This window comes from Thamnophis elegans, chromosome 2 (assembly GCF_009769535.1).
Source record: "Thamnophis elegans isolate rThaEle1 chromosome 2, rThaEle1.pri, whole genome shotgun sequence".
Taxonomy (NCBI): domain Eukaryota; kingdom Metazoa; phylum Chordata; class Lepidosauria; order Squamata; family Colubridae; genus Thamnophis; species Thamnophis elegans.
In genome coordinates this window covers 106,803,547-106,820,017 of record NC_045542.1, presented here as the reverse complement: position 1 = coordinate 106,820,017, position 16,471 = coordinate 106,803,547, and positions in this window count along the sequence as shown.

Genomic DNA, 16,471 nt, shown 5'->3' with positions numbered 1-16,471 from the left:
AACCTAGAAATAAGGAGAAATTTTCAGTGACAACAATTAAACAACTTGTGGGTATTCCATCATTGTAGGTTTTTAGAGAAGAGATTGGACAACCATTAGTCTAGAATAGTACAGGGTCTCTTGCTTAAGCAAGCAGTACAGGACCTCCAAGGTCCCTTCCAACTCTGTTATTCTGTGATGTCTTTTCACGCAGAGGACAATTGGTTGCTATCTATGAGAGGACCAGAAGCAGCTCCATAACTGCTTCTTCTTCTAATTCTCATTTACAGAGACTAGGCCTAATAAAATTGAGGAAGCGTTTATTGTACAGCTTTTGATAAAATTTTAAAAGAAGCATTCCTCTAGTCTAGCATTCTGTTTTACACTTGAGGTTAATGTCAGTTCTTATCCCTTTCTAGCTGATGGAGGATATAATATGAACTTAGTTCACTCAACACATTGAGGCAAAATGTGGCTTATTTAACTCTGGCTTAATGAGTTGTGTGATTCCAGATAATATAATTTGTAAACCAAGTTGTATGTCTTAGCATAGTCTAGGAAGCTGTCCAGTTGGTTAAAGAAATACTGGATTGATTAGAAAAGGGCTAGACAAACAGTCTAATAATTTGTACACAGAACTGTTTTCTAATAATAGTAGCAATAATTACAATATATTGTCATTTTGTCTGGTGCTATGAAAATATAACTGTCATTCTGTGAATATATAAAATAATTTCAATGATTTATGTTGAAATAAACTGTTAATTTACTCTTTACCACATATAGCCTTTTTTGCTTTGTTTGAAAAATACAAAACAGCCAAGTAAGCAACATTAGAAACTAGAAGGTTTTCTGCATATCCACAGCATGTTGCCCAAAAAACAAGCCTCACACTGAATTAAATGTACTTTCACCCTAGTTAGGATATGTGTTACAACTGCTGTGAATACGGGGGAATCTTGAGTTGAAAAATGTAAGCAGTAACTTACAGAAAATCTTAAAATGCTTCATACAAATAGATACTACTTTGTTCTTTCTCCTTCTGTCTTTTTCCCTGATAAAGGTGCCCCCTTGTGGTCAAAAGTGTGTCATACATGCATGCTTTAAAGTTAACTTTTTAATACCATTTGCATCTCCTGTGAGGAATATGCCAGGTTTTTGTGTGTGGCAGAACTCATAGGGTGCATTTTTTTTTCCCCTGGAAGAGTAATTACAGAAAGTTGTATTAGTGAAATATTTGTTTGTTGTTAAATCACAAAAATTTGTGTGATACTTTTAGCCTGACCAACCAGATGCAAGTTATGACTGGGATTCTGATGTTTTAAATCAGAAGTGTCCAATCTTGGAAATTTGAAGACTTGTGGACTTTAACTCCCAGAATTCCCAAGCTGGCTGGAGAATTCTGGGAGTTGAAGTCCACAAGTCTTAAAGTGGCCAAGATTGGGCACCTCTGATTTAAACGGTTTTGTAGCTCAGAATAACAGAGTTGGAAGGGACCTCCAACTGCCTGCTCAAGCACGTAACCCTATACCGTTTCAAACTCAGTCCTTTATCAATCCTTTATATCAATGCTAGATGACAGACAAGGTAAGGAGCACTATATTATGTTGCTTTTTTCGAGAAGTGAAAATAACCAATTACTAGGTATCCTCAAGATGGGAGTCTATGTGATTTTACAGCATCCAAGTTGTTTTAATGGCAAATGTTGAGGTGGGAAAGTAATTTAGATTGCAGGTGGAGGCTTGGATGATGGACTGATCTTCTACTAAAATATAGAAATCTGAAATGTCAAGGAAAACAGTTCAGACTGATTTTCTTGGTAGTCTAGCTTTTTTATTTACTAATACCCCTATCCCACAAAGGAGTATTTAATTCAGGTCTTTCTTACTTTAATTTGGTGGCATAACTAAGGTTTAACAATGCAAGACCATGGAATGTTTAGTAAATTAATTATGTAAAAAGTCATTGTTATTGGTCAAACAAGATGATACATAGAAGATATGTGGTTGGTTCTCTTCTTATAATATGGTTTTGAGTAAGAAAATTATACTTTAGAGTGCATGTATAGGCAAAGGTGTATAGCACAAATTTGTGGCATTTATAGATGGTTATTATGTCATTTCATTTCCCCAAGCCTTCACAGCCTCTCAGATTTCCTTTGTTTTCTGATCTGAAAAAGTCTCATAGGAATTTCTTCATGGTGGACTTACTTAAATTCTGGAAGCCAACTCTTTAACGCTAAAGACATAATTGTGCAAAGGAAAACCAAAGCTTTCAGCTCTCCCTGCACTAATAAGCATAAAATCTCTTCACCCATCTAAAAGAATGTCACCCCAATAATCTTGTCCTTTGAAAACCAAAATCAAAAGCATTTTCTATTAAATCAAAAGCAGAGGGTTGAAAAATAGAGATTAATTGTGTGCCACAGCACAATCTATTCTGACATTAACAATATGTCAGAATTCAATTGATACTCTGAGACATGTCTAGCATCAATAATAGGAAGATATTCCTTGTGTGAAAAGGGCAGAATATAACGAAGTGCTGCTCTAATAATAGTCAGGTGGTCTCCATGACGATTGATATATGTACCGAAATATCTTTTCAAAAACTTTTTGGCCTTCCTATAATATATTTTAAAATGTTTCGGAAATATTAAAGACCCTTGCTGTATTCTCTACTCTGCCTTCACCTTTCACTCGTAGCTAGTGAAATACATAAACTCATAGGCAAAGTTAGGACATCCAGATAGGATTGTAATCATTATCAATTGCTATTCATTACTATACAGAATATAGAAAGTGGCCTTGTATAAAACCAAGACATTACCGAGTGATTCCGAGGCCAAAGGTTGTACAAAGCATTGAGTTGGGAAAGTCAATGCCTTAAACCACCTAGTTATAGCTGCTCAAGAAAGGAAAAATTAAATTGTACATATTATTTAGTAGACAAATTGTTCTCTTATTGCCTTTGATTCTGAAAATAATGTCACAATGAGGACAGCTACTTCTGCCTAAAAGCACCATATTCTTTGCAAATTGTGAGAACTGTATCTGATGCATTCACCAAACACATGGTGTGTTTCTCTGATGCTAATCAAATCACTCGAGTGTGTTATTACAGATGAGTATGTCATTGTAGAGTCTGATTAAATATCTTCTTTTGCATTATTTTGTAAAAAAAAAAGGAAAAGCTTATTTTTTTAATACCATTTACAGTATCTTGTCAAAAAGGGCTCATCAGTTTTTGGAGTTGTTGTTGGTTTTTTTTTTGTTTTTTTTTTTTACGAAAGTCTATTAGTACTGGACCAAGAAGTATGTGGAAAGCAATGAATAAAATATTCAAATAGATTCAAAAGACGAACAGACTTAATATGTTTTGGCTTAAAGGCAGAACATTTGTTCTTTTAAAATAGTGTGTACTGTGCTTTCCCCCCACAAATGTCCAAGTAATTTTATTTTAGATTTTCAACATATTCCTGGAACATACACAAGAGCCCCATACTGATTTTGCTCTTTCCTCTGATACATCAGCATCTTTTCAGCTTATCATTAACTGCCAGAAAAAAATATAGACTTTCCTCCTTAAGTACTATGCTTCCGAGTATTATGTTTATACAATACTAGCAGAAGGCCTGTCACTCAGCTAGACTGTTCTGAAAGTCGGGTTGATTAAAAGGCATTAAGGGGCAATTACTCTGCATGATCTGAAGTACACACTGTAAATCAATTCCACTTTCACCCTACTATTATCACCGTATCCCTAATAATCCCACTGCAATAATCTTTTCACTTTCTTTCAGTTATGCATGTGTAACTCCAACAAACAAACATTTCTAGGAGTTTTGGCTTGCCCAATTAGCCTCTGGTTCATTGGCAGTTATCAAAATGTAAATGAAGCTATCTCAAACTGCCTTGTAAAGAAAGTGGAACCTGTAGGTTTCTCAAACCTTTTCAGTCAAAAGCATCCAAGGTATCTGTGCACACTTGTGGGTCATTTGGATCCAACCTAAAAGCAAAATGGCTTAGGAAAGTAAGTACAACACACAGTGCATGGATAATGTTTACAAGACGTTCCCGTGATTTCTTTCACAATATGGGAACTGCAAAAGAAAATATATTTTGCTCTGATACCTGTGCATCTAAAAATGAATTTTTCAAACAAGAAGGTTAAATAAAATGTCATGGTGTCTATCTTTTATTTTAACTTTTTTTTTAAAGGTAGATACTCTGCCATTTTCCTTCTTCATTAAACCTGGAATTCAAGCCACAAATTCAAGTCACACCAGTCTACCAGTAAATTTAAGGTATCTTCTCTCAAGAATTACAGACCAATGAATTTAATTTATTTATTAAATTTGCAGAGTGCAAAGCCCTTACCACTCTGCACTCTGCAAAGTGACTCTGGGCAGCTTACAACTAAAATAAAAATATATACATTTTTTAAAAAAAAACCAAAACATTTATTTTGACCTGACTTCTTCTTTACAAATGTTCAAACTCTCCCTTCTGGGAATACCTTCTATTCCCAGAAGGTATTTTTGCTGGTTTTGCAGCTCAGTGAAATTTAAATTTTAAACCTTTCTTTAAAAGGAGATGAACTATTGTAGTGTTAGGATGACATTTCCCACTGAAACATTAACAATTTCAAAAAGCAACAGCTTTCTATTTCTGTACAAATAGAGGAGAGAAGGGGCCAGGTCATTCAGAACTATCTGACGAGCACTTTGTAGTACATTACAGTGCAGAAAATAGAGTTCGTAATTTACATTTGATTTACTGATTTTATTTTGGTACTAGCAATGCCCCATTCTTTTCCTTCCAAGGCCACAGATTCCCTGCATTAGCCAATTATCTCCTATTTAATTGGTTCTTGCTGTATCATTATGCTTATTTACTATTCTGAAGATGAAAGTGGGAGGAATATATACATTAGCATACCAGCTCCTATATTTTCCATTGATTGTATTAACATTTAACCAAATGTTCCTGCCGTTTTGGAACAATGGGCACATTTGAAATGTTATGAGCGTATTTCGGACACCCCCACAAAATAGCTACCATGATGTATGTGGCCAGGCACACAAAGCATCAATTTCATCAGCAGTACACTTCCAAACAAGATAGTGGGTTCTATAGACCTCTATTATTTATCATTTGCTCAAAAAAAATAGTTGATGCTTGTTGATTTAAAAAATGTATTTGAAGTTGCTGCTTTGCTTAGCAATGTGCTAATTTCTAACTTCATTATTTTTCATTAAAATAATCTTTGAAAGAAAAAAGACGAGTGAAGCAAAAATTTGCAAGCACCAAGAAAAAGCATTAGTCGATGCTACATCTTGCTGACTTGGAGTTATCCTTGACATTTTTTCTTAGGCATATTATGTTGATAGTCAAGCTATTTCTCTATTTTATGGCCATAGAAATGCAAACTTTTGTGTTGATTTCCTTTTTTTTCAAACCTCCCATTCTCTCCTTCCTCTTTTCTTCTGCAGTTTCCCTGATGTCAAAGTTTAGACTGTAACTTCCTTGCTTCCATTCTGAAAGGCATAACACATACCAATAAAGCAGTGTTTTGTTTTAAATGGGAACATGGGAAAAACAACTACAATTATCCCAAACTATTTTAAAGTTAATTCTCATTTTCATCTAAGCAAATTGATATTTAGTGTCTTTTATTGCAGTGACACCATGCACATATGAAAAAGTGAACTATGCTTTAACATTTTGCCTCAACACTTTAAAATGTCCAAGTCATAAAACATACATGCAATGTTTACATTTATCTTCTGACATAATGCATTGGTGCATTTAAGTTTACTGGTTACATGCCTGTTTTCTTCTCCCTGGGGAAAGAAAGGTTAGAATGGACTGCCAGTTCTTTACCATTTGGCCAGCAGTTTAATAGGGTTGACTCCAAATTAACAGATACAGGATTATGGTCAAAAAGGTTATGGATCCTTGAGGACAGTTACAGAGATGAAAAAAAAAATTCATTTGCTATTCAAGTGAAACTAGAATGCTGTGGGTTTGCTACTGATTTTGTAGGTCAAAGCTGAGCACTTCGTCTATTATAATTATTCAAGTACTTAATTACATATTATATTTTATAGTCTTCCTCACAGAGAATACTAATAGAATATTTTGGTCTACTGAAAGTTTCCAACCCAACTTACAGTATATATAAGCTTTTCAAACGCAAGAAACTAGTGTTGCCCAAGAATGTGCAGTCATGCGTGACCCGACAAATGCGCGGCCGACAAATGCGTGCCGACAAAACCTCCGTGACAAATCAGCGAAGTTGAAAGCACGCCCACTAAAGCGTGCCGACAAAACTGCGCCCACAAAAGCGTGATTAGGGTTTTTAGGTTAGGATTAGGGTTAGGGTTAGGGTTAAGGTTAGGGTTAGATTTAGGGTTAGGTTTAGGGTTAGGGTAAGGGTTAGGGTTGTTAACGTTGTTACTGTTGTTTTTGCATTGTTTTCAATGGCGCGCTTTTGTCGGCGTGTATTTGTTGACGTGCTTTAGTGGGCATACTTTCAACTTCGCTGTTTTGTCGCGGCGGTTTTGTCGGTGTGCATTTTTCGGGAGCGCATTTGTCGGTGAACCGCAGTCATGCTGCCAGAGAGAGCTACAGGTTTTCCACCTGATTTAGAGTTAGGCTATTGTGCCATATAAAACACGTGGCGTATGCGAAAGCTTTAAGGCATCTGGGAATGAAAAGGTGAAATGCTTGTTATAGTTGCAACATAGTACAAATCTTGGGTTTTTTTGTACTTGCTTGCCAACCTCAGATGGAAATACACGAGTCATATGGTTTGTTCTGTGGTATCACAACACACATTTTGTTCCATCAATAGAAGAGAATTTTGAACATTTTGTTCCTTGTCCCAACTCTGTGGAAGCCTGAATAATTTTAATTTTGATCAGCATCAGCAGCCAAACTGATACATGTATATCAACCTCTCTCCTCTTCTTTCTTATAGTTAAAAACTCTTACACTTAGATATGACAATAATGGTTTCTGCCTCATAAGTAAGTAAAACCATAAGTAAAGGACTTTGGTGAGTTTTCTTAAATAACATTTTTTCAGGATTCAAGCAATTTTAAGTATATTTTATTGGGAGGTAACGTATTGTTTTATGCTCACTGAGTAAATTTGTGTATTTTTAACTACATTGATTCTGGGTAAACCTGCGGTGAGAATACTGTTAGTGGCAACAGAGATGGGTAAAATAATAATAAAATCAATAATAATAAAATAATAGTGATACAATCACAAACCACAGTGAAAGCCAATTGCCAGGTATGAACGCCTATGAAGATTCTCAGTCATCCAGATCATAGATGTCTCAAAGGTTGTTTGTTTGTTTTTTGGTGAAGGCAATTGGACTGACTTTTTGAGCAAGAAGAAGAAAAAAAGATATTTCTCTTCCATTCCAGAAAGCTTCATCAGTTGTATTGGATGGTGGGGGAGATTGAAGGACAGGTACTGAAAGTTGAGATTAGAGGGAGTGGCGAATGGAAGCTTCTGACAGGATGTTTTCTCCTTGAGGTAGACAAACTTCTGCCTTAGGGTATTCTTGGGTTTAAAGTGTACATGTATGTTGCGTTGGTTGAAAATCCTCCTGAGCTTTTCAGATATTTCTGCAAGGAATATTAAAATATTAATATTAAAATATTAATCTGTCTGAAAGGCAGAAAGAATCCCAAACTACATTTGTGTGCATGTGAATTCACACAGAGATTGTGGGGGATGAGGTGATTTAATCTTTTCCTTTTTCACTGTGGTCCAAAATTATATATTTTCAGTGCTAGCATTTGATTTGGCTGAAAATCCCATACAGATCCCAATGGAAATGTCTTCCCTAAAACAAATGCTAGCTTAAAAAAAAGGGACTTTCTTCAGGGAGAAAAGGACTGAATTCCCTTCCATGTGTGCATTCCGTTCATATTAATTATCAGCCTGTCCCTCTCCCTCCAAACTGCTGTTATTTGCATTTTAAAAAAGACTGCACAATATGTATAGTTTGGCCTTTAAATCTGTAGAAGACATTGACCTCAACCTCTTTATAGTCCTATTTGGTCTGAAATGGGAGACTCCTATTTGCTTTGTGCCTTTTGCCATTAATAGCTACCAGCCTAACGTATAATCCAATTCATTCTGTTTGTTTACAACTCATTTTAATCCCTGCAATTGAATTGCCACAAATCCAGATATTTTGGATTAAAAAGATTGTAGATCAAGTCTACCCATGAGAAGTCAAGTGGAGAAGAATTACATTGCTCAAATCATGTTTTCTTTTTTTCATTTTCCTTTTTTCAGCCATCAGATTTTGTTTTTCAGCAGCTCAAATCACAATTCTACTCCCACTGCCAATTATTTGCTGGATACCTGTAGTCGAGAAGCATTATTGAAAGAGAGACTTCATTTGACCTTTGCTGGATCCCCGTTGCTTTCTGCTCCCTCTTGCAGTCAACCTTTCAGAGTTGATGACTAAATCCAATTACTTAACTTTAGCCCATTTTTCTTAAATACACTTTAAATGGCACAAACAAACCTTCATTTTCCACTTCTAATTAAAAAGAGCCTTGCTATAGTGAAGTATTCAGATGCCAGTTAAATAACACCCCTCATAAATAAATGAGGCATGAAGTCAATATGCAGTATATGTTTACTTTCTCTTTTGTTCCCATGCTTTAGCCATTTCAAATACATTTATTTAAAAGGCACAAGATGGAGGCATCGGTGGAGAAAATCAACATAATTTAAAGGTTAGAAGTTTTTTTTTTAAAAGAAAAACAACCTTTGGTGAAAAATTGTAGAAGATTGGGACACGTCCCCTTTTTGCTGATCCTGTTCCCTTTTCCTCTGCCCTTGTCCATGGTTCCCTTTATGTTCTGCTTGCTTTTTTCACCTTTATACATGTCAAAAGGTGGGAGAATCCATTCAAGAGGAAAAAAAGGAGAGGAGAGAAGATTAAATAGCAGTGATGGGCAACTTGGCATTTCAGGGCTGTGCACGGACTGAATCTTCCTTGGCTATGATTATTCCACCATCTTCTGGCAGGAAATACATGAAAACATGAAAGTAGGTTCAAAAAGTAAACTTTCCTTCTAGCTCAGATAAACTCAGGGGACTTTTTAGAAAACTTCATGTAGTTCTCTGGACATAAAGTGGAAATGGTACACTTCTGGAACTTTAAAAATCTTCAGTCTGGCTTATAGCCCTGAATTTCTCTAGATGCCTTCCATTCAGGTACTAGTCAGGTTTGGGTTAGATTAATAACATATATAATTTGCCACTCACATGCACAATTTGAGATGTTCCAGTATATAATCAGAGGGCTGATGGCAATAGCCTATTGCAGCAATTCTGAAGAATATTTAAAGCATAGAGGTTTTTTTAAATGCTGATTCAGAAGTTGCCCATATTAAGATTAGTGAGACTGACTTAGTTCTTGCTAGGAAAGAGGAGAAATTGTATGCTAATTTTAATATAATATTATGAATTAATATGAAAAATGGAAAACAATTATCTTTCTGGGTACACCATTCCCTAATTAAAAATATGTGCACAAAAATATTTTGTTTATTTATGTATTCATACATGCTGCTTTTAAAGTAACATTTCTCCAAGCAATGTTAGGAAGGACATCATATAAAAAGGCATATATTATAGAAAATGGAATATAAAAAGTTTTGGGGGAAATGCTTGAAAATGTGCAAAGCGACTTTGAAATATACAGAAACGTGCACAAAATGATGTGCAAAATGATTTTGCAAATGGATGTGAAACCAGGACAAAATTATAATGTGTTAACAGAGAGACAGAAACAGAGAGAGACAGAGAGCATTATTGTTTTATCCATCCCTAATAAACCAGAATAAGAAAACGTTTTCCTGCTTTCTACCAATATGATTCTTATTAATGCTGTGATAGTCTTTGTTTATAACAACGGGGACTGTAGCAATATTTCAGGGTTGTTCTATCAGCTACAACCCTAAAACCATTTAATGGAAATAAGACTTACCGATTTATTTTATAGTAAACATACTATTTCACTTTAACAACATTTTACAGAATAGAAATTCATAAGAAATGTAATGGTCTGATCAATAGTTCCAAATTTTCATTGTTCTCTGTGGCAGAGGACAAAAGTTCTCACGTTTTCTGCCCAGTTGTTTTCCTTAAGAGATTGGTAAACAAAAAGGGTCAATTAACTGGCTTTAACAGTATAGACCTATTTAATATTAGAGTATGATTAGAACTTTGGAATGAAATTTGACTAACTTGGAATTACTTGACAAGTGTGTTGTGGAGATGGGGGTAATAGAACTAGAAAAATGTCTAAACCATTGACTCCTTGTCTCTGTTCTGTGCAGGAATGCATATGCAACTATCCTCAACAGCTGTCTGTCCAGCCTCTAACTGAACATATCCTTGGAAGAGACGCTCGCAACCTCAATAGGAAATTAGTTCTGCAAGCAACTCGTCATTACCTTTAAGAGGCCTTTACTAATATCCCTGGAATATGTCTTCCTATAAAATTTGTACCCTGAGAATATAACAGGGGGGAAAATATTGAAAACTCTGAAGTATTTGAAGAGCATTATCATACTTCACATTATTTTTTTTTAAAACCTAAATTTACTCAGCTACCTCAATCTGTCTCTTCATGGGCTTTAGTTTCCAGTATCTCCATTCTTTGCACCAGTTTCAATTTATCTGAATCCTTTAAGTCTCATCTGCAGAACTGGACTCATTTCTCAAGATGAGTTTGACTAATGCAGGGGTGTCACACTCAATTTCATAGAGGGCCACATCAGGGTTGTGTTTGACCTTGGGGGACCAGGGTGGGTGTGGCCAGGATGGGCATGGCCAGCTCAACAGCACTCATGTGGGGGGGCGTCTGTGGAGGTCAGTGAAAATGGGCTCCTGAACTCCGTTTTTGGCTGCAAGTGCTTCCTGCAACTGCCTGCCAGTGAAAACAGAACTTGGAAGTGGTGCCCATGGCCCTCGCAAGCTCCACTTTTGCTGGCAGAGGCATCGTGGGGCAGTTCTTTGCTGTTTCCAGGCTGGCCCTGTGGGCCAGGTTTAAGCATCCTTCAGGCTGGATCCAGCTCCCGGGCCTTGAGTTTGACACCCCTAGATTAATGACATCTCAGCCGCCACCCCCCAATTTTAAACACATTGGTTACATACGCAAAGCCAGTTTGAAAGTTGAATTCTCTTACATTTAGGAACGATCGAGCAATCTGAACTATTGTCCATAAACAAACTATCAAAAACACAGATTTGATTTTTTTAAAAACTTCCTTATAAAAATAACCATGAATGTGAAGCACTGATTTAAACTCTACAGAATATGTATATTTTCAGGGTACTACTATTTTTTTAACCACGGCCTGACCGCCTGACCTTTTATAGAGAGATTTTGAGTAAGCACAACATTTCAGTCAAGTATCTTGTTTGCCTTGTATTGATTTTGGCTGAAGCTATAGCTCTTTTTGTGTGTGATAAGAAATGATGATTTCCTATTGCTATATTTAAAAAATTACATTAAATCAGAGCTTCCTTCTCTACTATACTGCCGTTTCTAAGACTTTCTGCAATTGTAAACTACTAAATAACTTTTCAAAAAAATTACAAGGTCCCTCTCATTAATCAAACAACTCCTCGCTGCATTTTCCTTTATATAAGAAAAGTATTTTTTTTGTAAATAAGATTATAGCTGCATTTCTGTATGCTACCACTCCATTTTAAAAGACCTTGTTCAAGTAAATTTGGTATACAAATTAAACCAAAGTTAAGTTTTTGCTACTTTTATTATTTGATTTGCCTTCTGCCACAATAACAACTCTTATAAGGTCATGGGTCGAGAATAATTATGAATAGAAATTTCTAAGTACTAAGATGCTATGGACAAGTGGATCTCCAGCCAATGAAATTCCATTTTAAAGTATTTTCAATTCACGATTTTCCTTTTTGGGTTGTTTGTTCAGATCACAATTCTACTTAGTACAATACATGTGGATTCCCTTTGATAATGGCATTTGAAACCTGTTCAACATAATTAATTTACATAATTATTTTTCATCTCATGTCCTATATAGCAGTGGTCCCCAACCCCCGGTCTGCGGACCGGTGCCGGGCCGTGGAGTACCTGGTACCGGGCTGTGCAGCGGCCGGGGGCCATGATCGCTGCAGCGGCCGGGGGCCATGATCGCTGCAGCGGCTGGGGGACATGATCGCTGCAGCGCAAAGGCTCCTGGGCCATGCGCAAAAGCTCCTGGGCCGTGCGCAAAGGCTCCAGGGAAGAGAGCCCCCCGCAGGTACGCAATCAATGTGTCGTCGCGAACAACGCCCCCCCACCCCTGCGCGCGCTCAGCAGGCCACGGTAAAATTATCAAAGGCTGACTGTGTGATTCAGCGTGGCTCTGCAGGCCCTAGTATGAACCAGGCCATGGAGGACACACGCCTACACAAGGAACTATATTACAACAGTCCGCGGCGATAAAAAGGTTGGGGACCACTGCTATATGGAGTCAGATCCAAGTGCACTAAGTGGCACAGAAAGGATACATCTTGTTAAAGCTATAATAATCAGAGCCAGGTTATGCCAATGCATCAATGGAAGCTGCTTAAAAACTCTATGTATGTCATGCTGAGTTCCATGTTAGGAAATATATAAATGCAGATATAAAAATACTGGAGTTCTATCTGCTGTCAAATACACGTGCACCAGTTAACACCTTTTTTACACATACAAACTGTAAATGTCCCTTTAATATCTGAAGATGTGCATGCAATTGTAATTAATTTCATTTTAATTAACTGTTAAACTATATGAAATCCAGTCACTTCTCAAAGCTACAAACTAAAATATAGAACAAAGGCAGCATGTGGTGCCCTCCAGATATTTTAATCAATTCTCAGCAATGCTAATACACCATTTGTTGTTTTGGGGAGTTAAAATCCAGTTCATATGAATGGCACCGTATTGGGGAAAACTATTATATAGACTACTATTGAAACTCACAAGCAGTTATTATTAGGACCTCATTTAATTTAGTTATACAATTAATATTTTAGCCAACTTTTATTTTTGTATTGTTTTGAGGGTTTTTAGAAGGAAAAGTATGTACCTTTTAAAGCTAATTTAGCCTTACAAAGGATGTTCAAAAGAAAATGAATAACTTCGGTCAAATCTGGCATTGTTTATGAATAAAAAAACCCTGCCTAATTTGGTAAAATTTAAAAAAGCACAGGGGAGGGGTTGCTTTTAAAAATGAAAAGGGTATACCTACCTACTGAATTCAATGGCTCTTAAGCAAATGTTGCATGTATATCCATAAATTATTTTCATGTGTCAATAATAATTGTATTAAACATATACTGTATACACATCTGTTGTGAAACACATTGCTATTTTAATAGATTTTCTTGCATTTTGCCTCATTGATTGATTGAAATAATGAATTAATAATTTGACTGCCCATCTCATTTGGACAGGTAACATTTTTTTTAAAAAAAGAATAAAAACAATATAACAAAATTATGGAATCATTACCATTTAGATCTATACAATTTTAGTTTCTCATTCATAATTGATTGTGGATTGATGTTTGTTCACATACCAAACAATTATTTATTAATCAATATCTTTATTTTATTTTGAGTTCAGTTTATTCTTTATTTCTATTAAATCCATTTTATGACGACTTTTGACCTTAAAACAATGCAGTCCTTTACGCATTTGTTTTAAATAATTTGCACAGGATGCAATACATCTTCTGAGTGTGATTAAAATGGTTCTATTCTTTGTCTTTCTTGTGTCTGTTCCATTGTGTATCTGTTTATTAGTATTTGTAATAACATTTTATGCTTCTTCTTTTATATATGCAATAATGAATACATATTTTAAACAGGAAGAATTTTGGTGTAATCTCACTCTTTTTGTTTTCATTTTAAAATGAAATGAAATGAAAACAAAAATGGAAAGAGAGAATTTGAGTACCATTACAAATCTAACTTTGCAGTCATGGCGGCAGAAATAAATTCAGGAGTATCAAATCTGACTCAAAACTTATTGCGTTACCACAAGTGAAAATGACCCATATGTTCCTTGATTCATGTCCAGCTGCTGCTTTAGTCAGCCCTCAGAGTGGGAGCAATCATGCTTAGGTGCCTGCTGAAGAATCAAAATAATATGTGCTACTGAAGACAATGATTATGCTGTGCCAGTTGCTCCTCCCTTGGAGCTGCTTATTCTTCAGCACAAGCACTGCCTGTACTCTACTGCTCTCATACTGTACGTGCAATGGCAATTTAACAGCCTTCCTGTATCTCCACGGCACACATGCAGTCACCATTTTGAACCAGTCTACATATGATAAGTAACATGCATGACCCCAGCTGCAACTCTCGGGTCATCAAAAAACTCTGCTCGGCATGTTTCCAGCGACAAACTCCAAATTCACAGAAGAGCGAGGATTTCTCTCCTTTTAAGTGCAGCCAAACCTCTTGTTGCTGTTCAGCATGCTGGCCTAGGACTAAATAAGTAGGCTATTAAAGCAAGATTCTTGGAGCTTGATGCTATCTATACCACATTACACTGTGCATGGCTTTGTTATATAATGCTGCCGCTCAAAGCAATAAACCAGCAAGCTTGCAGAATGCGTAAGCATCTTGAGCTACAGAGGGAGGAAGGGAAAAAAAGAAAGAAATGTCAGTGGAGAAGGCATCTTCCATAGCAGAGTGTTCAGACTGAAATTCTTCTAAGCTATTAACTAAAGATATAATTGTGATCTATCTTGGCTGGCTTTCCTAATCTTGGATGTGATAGGATTTGCCTATTATTTTAGCATTGATCTGGCCTAGTGCCAGGTCAGGAACAGGCACTCATTCATAGTTTCTACATACTAATCTTATTCCTGAATTTAGGTATTGCTATGTAATTACTCCCAGTTTCTGATATCATCCAAGATCCAACCACAGCTCCAGTTTCAGACCATGATAATTTTACTACAGCTTTTTGGATTGGCATTCTCAGTATTCACATCCATTTTGGCTTACAGATATTGACTAGGAATTCTGTGGCTTATAGATCAAAGTATACAGAAAGTGAATGAAAGGCCAAGAATTCCTGAGAGGAGAATAGGTACAGTCCCAAAGCTTCTTAGGAACATTTGGGTGATGTTACTTTAGTGGGTAGATACTTCTTCAGAAGGTTTGAGAAAAGCCATGGGGGATCTTACTTGGGATCCACAACCCCAAAAATATTCTGAGTGAAGAAAGCTGCTCATTTCATTCACAGCTGAAGATAACTCATTCTTTTTTAGATAGGTTTCAAATAAAATATTAAACTAGAATATACATTTTCACCAGATGGCAATTGCATTATGCTTGCTTGCTCACTTCTTTCAAAAAGCCAAAACTACTCCCCCAAAGTAGCATACGTAAAATCTGATCAAAAGTAATCAGTGCATACTTTCTTTTCTGATAAAAGTAGGATGCATATTTGGCTGCAGAAAATATGGCTTTAAGTTTGCGGTAAGGATGATGAGTGGTGAGATCAGGGGTGGGCTGCTGCCGGTTTTACTACTGGTGCGCAACACGTAGAACAATTTACAGTGAACTGCGCACATGCAGTCACTAAAAACCAAAATGGTGGCGGCCCAGCGGTGGCGAGGGAATCGGTTTGGGGTTGTGGCAGGCCTGGGTTGCTGCCGGTTCTGAGACCCAGGCCTGAATTCCACTACCAGTTCAGCTGAACCAGGCGAGATGGGTGGCAAACAAATTTAATAAATGAAATCAATAACTAAATAAAGGATCCAGGCAAATTATGGTTCACGCAGCGAAATGTATAGTTTAGAGTGTAGTACACAGAGCGAAATGCATAGTTTAGAGTGTAGTACACAGACCTCATGCTAGTTTCAATCAATAGATGATACTTTTTGATTCCCCATCCTCTTTTCCTGACCATGCAAGAGTGAATTGAGTTCTTGACCAAAAAGAATTGCTTGTCTCTCTGATGAATTATCTCACTGTTTTTGGTTCTTGTACAAAAGGTGAGACGGAAATCTAACAAACAATCAAATAAGGAAATGCTGTAGATTTCCACATATACACTACTCATTTCCCCCTTGGTGTGTATCAAGTCCAGCCATGTGAAAAATCGATATCTAGAATTTTCTATGCACCAGTACTCTTACTTAGATTACTTTAAATTAACTGGTGATTGCAGGTTTTTTGCAGAATCGATTTGAAAGTGGAAGCGATTTTGTACATGGGAAAATTGGTAGAGGTGCAGATAGGAAGATATTATGGGCTGTGAGGAGAACAAAAAGACTTATTTTTTAAAGGAAAGGAATCTACCTACCTACCTACCTTTATATAAGTGAGTTCTAGTCCTGCCTGTGGCATGAAAACTGGCTGGGTGACTTTAGGCAAGTCAATTTTTTTTCAGCCCAGCCCACCTGACAGTGATA